We start from the raw sequence: 6,017 nt of genomic DNA, 5'->3' as shown, positions 1-6,017 counted from the left end.
TTACGCAAACTTTACATACACCTCTGTCAACGCTTGCAATCACGCGACAATATAATCACCTTGCATGATAATATGATTACGGTGTGACCGTTGGGGCGAGCGCAGCATATCTGAATACATTTTCAAAAAATTTATATTGAAAACAAGGAAAACTGATCTGGTTCACTGTCAATACGTAAGATTACTGTCTTAATTGCTCTTCTCGCCAATGTAGGAACCAGTTTAGCGGGAAATGCAACGAGCTTGCTGTGACGTAGCCTGGTAGTTGTGACGTGACTGTTTACATTTCTTTAGACAATATTTTAAAAAGAAAAAGAAAGGGGGAAGAATATGATTGGCATCCTTTCCTTTCAAATAAGAAAGGTTTGTAATACTTCAAAGATTTTTTTTTTTTATTATTTTACGAATCGAACCATCCGCCATTTTGTACGAGGGACTTCTGGGATTGGCGTCAAAAAAAATTCTTGTTTGAGGTTGAGATTTAGCTCGGATTATTTCCCGCGCTCTAGTCATTAGAGCTCGCAGTACGAGCCAGCGCTCCGCTCCGCGCTGCGCTCGCTATAAACAATCATTCTCGTTTTCCTTTCCCTTTTAAAAGGTCTGACAACAGGTGATACATCAGGCTCTTTTCATAGCCCACTGGCACTTTAATAAGTACATTACCATTTAGCTGTTTGTCTCTTATTATACCCCCCGCAACAAGTTGTGAGGGTATACTGGAATCGGGTTGTCCGTCTGTCTGTCCGTCCGTCCGTCTGTAGACGCAATGGTTTCCGGGCTCTAAAGCATTATCCTTTCCACCTACAGTCACCATATCATACATATGGACTACCCATGGGATGAAGATGTTCCCTATCGATTTTGGGGTCAAAAGGTCAAAGGTCACGCGCACTGGACATCGAAGTAGCAATATGGTTTCCGGGCTCTAAAGCGTTATCCTTTCCACCTACAGTCACCATATCATACATATGGACTACCTATGGGATGAAGATGTTCCCTATCGATTTTTGGGCCAAAAGGTCAAAGGTCACGCGCACTGGACTTCGAAGTAGCAATATGGTTCGGTTTGTCATGCCATTTGTTTTTTACACTCAGAAAAGAGGTAGTTTATACCTATTACCAACACCCTTTGGGAGATTGGGGTAAGCGGGGGGTATTCTTAGTGAGCATTACTCACAGTACCTCTTGTTTTACAAGTTTTATCGTATTTTTACAGCCTTACTTTTGATTCCATGTTTACATTTAAATCTCCACCACGTGAATGCCCTACATTCATAAGCATATTACGAAGTAGTTCTAAATTTATAATTAGATAACGGCGATTTTAAACAATTTACAGTAAGCATCAATTTAATTGCACCAAAAATATTTCATAATATGACTCAATATTAAGTCCAAAATATAAATGTTGGACATTAGAAACTTTACAAGATTTCTGTAAAAAAAAAAAAAAAAAGAAAGGAAAAAAAAGCCGTTGACAGAGGTGCAGTGAGAGTAGCACACGGAACTCTGGGTAGAGAATGACAACTGGAGATGAGTTTCTATATCTTGGCATTTTATTTTCAAGGAAAGGTTATTTTCCTAAGGTGAGACTTGTTCAACATGCAAGGAAAGCTATGTTCAGTCTTTTACGTAAATTTAGAAATGTGTGCCTACCTGTCTATATTCTTTTGCAATTGTTTGATGCAATGGGTGTTCCATTTTGCTTTATGGGGATATGAAAATAACAATTTAATTGACTCGTTGCATTTGGAATTCTGTAAATTTATAATGAAAGTTAAAAAAAAGTCTACTCATAATATTATTGTATATAGTGAACTTGGCAGAGTACCGTTACAAGTGTTTATAAATGCCAGAATGATTGGCTTCTGGCAAAAAATTGTATCTGGAAAAAAGAAAAGATAAGTAGAATGTTATATACCAGTAATGATGTTTTCAATCTTCACAATGAGGATGTTTTCCAAACAGACTGGTCACTACACATCAGGAATATTTCGATAAAAATGGTCTTGTAAACTATTGGATTGACCAATCTACCTCCAAAGAATGTCTGTTTATCAAAGAAAGTGTAAACCCTATGTAACGATGCATTTATATCAGAATGGAAATCAAATATTTTAAATTCTTATAAGTATATCAACTATATAAATTTTAAAACAGATTTTGGGTTAGAAAAATATGTTTCATTATTGCCTTGTGGTCTTGTTTATTGTTTAAGTAATTTTAGATCCTTCAGATTACTAGTTGAATGTGGCAAATTTGTTTTTCAGCACTGCTATATCTGTTAGGTTATGTCATCTCTGTAATGCAAATGAAATTAGAAATGAATACCACTTTAACTGTGAATTTTTTAATTAAGAAAGAAAAATGTTTTAATTGAACATTCCACGTCAAACCATGACGTTCCGGGAGTCCGGTACCTTATACCTGGTTTGTCCTGTAACCATGACAACACAAAAGTTACTTTACACATGTTTATTGAATCTACAAATAAATAATACTTGGCATAATAGAATCCAACAATTAACACAAGGGTGAGTGGAATAAGAGTGGCCGAGGGAATATACCAACTAAACCAGTATAGGGGGCCTCCGTGGCCGAGTGGTTTGAGCATCGCGCTCAAAATTACACGGACTCTCACCTCTGGTTGGCGCGGGTTCGAATCCTATTCGTGCCGGTAAGTGAGAAAGTTTCCCAGTTTACTTTCGGAAAGTCGGTGATCTCTTCCCAGGTACATTGCATCTGGTTCGTCTCTACCACCAATAAAAACTGGGCGCCACCAAATAACTGATGCCCAGGCGTCTCATACATCATTTATCCTACCCAGAATTCAATTCCATAATATTTCATTGACCCAACAGCTTGTTCTGTTGATTATGCCTCAGTTGATGATGCGGCAGCCATAGTGGCTACCCTAGGTCCATGAACGCTATTAGCCATGTCAGACATTAATTCTGCATCGCGCTCAAAATCACACGGCCTCTCACCTCTGTCGGTGCGGGTTCGAATCCCGCTCGCGCCGGTAAGTGAGAAAGTTTCCTGCCTGGGCATCTGGTATACGACAGACTTAAGCTTGGATGGTGGCGGAGATTTCCTCTTGTATGGCATATTGGGGTGCTCGCCTTCACCAGGACCATTATGGGAGGACCTCGTTTCCTACTGTGTCTCCTGTCGTTTTAGTAGCTCCTCTAGACGGCTAGTGGCAAGAGTATTATTTCTTAGAGCCTGGCTTGCCTCTCGATGATGGCCTTCAACTCAGCAACATCATCATTCCATGGTGAGGTGTTGACTCCAATATACCTGGTAGTTTTCAACTTGGGGGAGGCACATTTTCCAAATTAAACTCACTGCTGTTCTCCAAGAATAGGAACTCGTCAAGAATGGATACCTCTGAGTTTAGAGATGGAATAGCGTTCTTGGAAACTGATGAGACAACAGGCACATGAGTATGAGAGGAAGATGATAAAGCAATAAGAGCAGATGAAGGAGTGGACACAGCTGGTGATGACTCGAGGAGTTATCTTTGGAAAGGACTGATGTGACAAAAGACTACTTGGGAGTTGAGGAAGTGGTGGAACTGAGGGTCTTCTCTTGCTTTCCCAGTACTTCCCAGATTCCTCTATCGACCACTGTTTCATCATAGTGAAAGCAATTTTGCTTTCAGGTCGCATCTCTTCCTGACCTTGGAGAGAGAATGTTGTCACTGTCATCGCCATGGATTTATGGCTCTCATATCATCTGATGTGGCTGCTGAAGTTTCTATAGTTGTAATGGTTATACTGGCATAAAGTACACTGGTAAGGCCATTCCTCGATGGCGAGGTGCTTGGCAAAGACATATTTCATGACTGTGTGTCGCTCACCATGGTAGGAGCATACCGCACAACCCGACACCCTACCTCTTCTTCCAGCTGTGGTCATTAAGGACATTTCAAATGTTAATCTCCTGAAACAAGAACATGGAAATTGCCATGTAATATATTTCAACAATAATAAAACATTGTTAAACACATTAAATCTAATTAGAATATCAATATCCCCATTATCAAACCATGTAAATATGAACATGATAAACAACAACTCTTTTGTTGTATTAAAAATATATTTTTTATTTGTAGATTGCAAAGGCACGGCAGGTAATCAAGAAACAATGGTAAGTTTGATTCTGTTTTCTTTTCATTTCGAGGCAGATTTTCCAGTCTTCTTTGCCATTGAATGGAGGTAACTTAGCTCTGGATTTGTGGCTAAAGAATTGTCATCAACGGAGACTGTGTCTTCTGAGTCAGAGTTTATTTGTACTGAAATTCTTTGATTGCTGGCCTTCTATGATGCATTTCTGTTGTCAGTTTCTGAACTTCTTTCTCCACTTCAGTCTGAATTAGCTGAGCAATGTCGGATTGGTGTCACATTCTGCATGATCAGCATGGAAGCATTATTGGGTGGAACCTGATTGGTTGGAAATACATGTAGAGGGTTTTCATTGTGATTTGGAACAATATTTTGGCTTCTCTCAAGAGAGTTAACTTGTGGCTGAGATGTTGAACCCTGTTGTAAGCGGCGATGTTTGATCAATTGTACATGTATATTCTTTAATTGTTACGATATTAACTTTGATTATTAAGCAGTTAATTTATTTTACCTGTTTCTATCTAATAGTGAAACGTATGCACACAACTTTTCAGTGCCGCGGGAATTAGGGCATCGAGTATTGCCCGTGATTGGTTGACGATCAGGTGCGCGATGTTTCTGATTGGTAAGTGTACCTTACGTCATTTTGTAGTATTATATGACGTGTCTGTAGTAAAATCGCGGAGTTGCAGCGATTGCACAGTACGATACACCACGTATCAAGGTGTGTGTTTAATATTTAGTTTTCTTTTTATAGGGGTTAAAGATTGGTTACATTAAGTGGTGTGGGAGAAAATGTAATTCAGAGATTGAAATATATTTATCAGTATATAACTGGTTTAGTTTTTAAGTTTAATGATTAATTATTACCAGTTTGGAGTTTTTGATAGGTTTAAGAGAGCAAGACTTGCATTTCAAGTATATATTATATTACTGGATAAGACTCCAGTCATGAACTAGAAGTTTGCTAGATTGTGAAACACCAGAGATTTTGTGAATATTCAGCAAGAGCTTGTTCTACCTATGGTCAGTTTTTCAATCGAGGCAGGCTACTGACAGACACGTTGATGGTGCAGGGGTTTCACCAGTATCGTTTAAAGTCAGCATTTCGCAAATTATATGCTTGTTATAACAATCTAGTTTGCCAATACAACCTACCGGGTATCATTAGGTCAAATGCCGTCTGACGTGTTTCATACCGATTATTAGGCCGTTCCTGTCACACTGATTTTGACAACGGATAACTCTGATCAAGATAGAGGGATCGTGACGGGTGTGACTGTTCGACAGGGGATGCTTACACCTCCTAGGCACCCGATCCCACCTCTGGAATATCGGGGGTCCGTGTATGCCAAACTCTCTATTTTATATTGCTGATAGGAGTTACGAGATTGATCACTGTTCGTTGTCTTCACCGTTAATGCAAGTCTCCATAGTAAAGTACATAAGGAAACTCACTGCCAGTGTTGGGACTAAAAGTAAACAGAAAGTCACAAACGACGCGTATAAAATATTACAAAAGAAATGAGTGGTAGATAGTGGGCTAACACATGTATATAGTTGACACATTCTATTGTATGCCCATTTTCTAGGTTTTCTATACTCAGCTGGAAATTAAGTTGAAGAAGAGTGAAATGACGACGAATAGTACATCCTGGTACTTAGAAATCTATGTGGACAGTATAATCATATTTTGTCAAGCTTAAAGTCCTTACGAAATTTCATTTACAGGCTTAACGACAAAACAGTTCGAGTAACAGCTACACATTAAAGTTATAAGGAAAAGGCGAATGTAGACATGGCAGTAGGGGAGACGGGACGAACGTACGCTAAAATGCAGGGCTGGGACGATTCAGGGTTAGCTCGATTCGGTTCGGTTTCGATTCAGAA

This window comes from Ostrea edulis, chromosome 1 (assembly GCF_947568905.1).
Source record: "Ostrea edulis chromosome 1, xbOstEdul1.1, whole genome shotgun sequence".
Lineage (NCBI taxonomy): Eukaryota > Metazoa > Mollusca > Bivalvia > Ostreida > Ostreidae > Ostrea > Ostrea edulis.
This window is presented reverse-complemented; position numbering follows the sequence as displayed.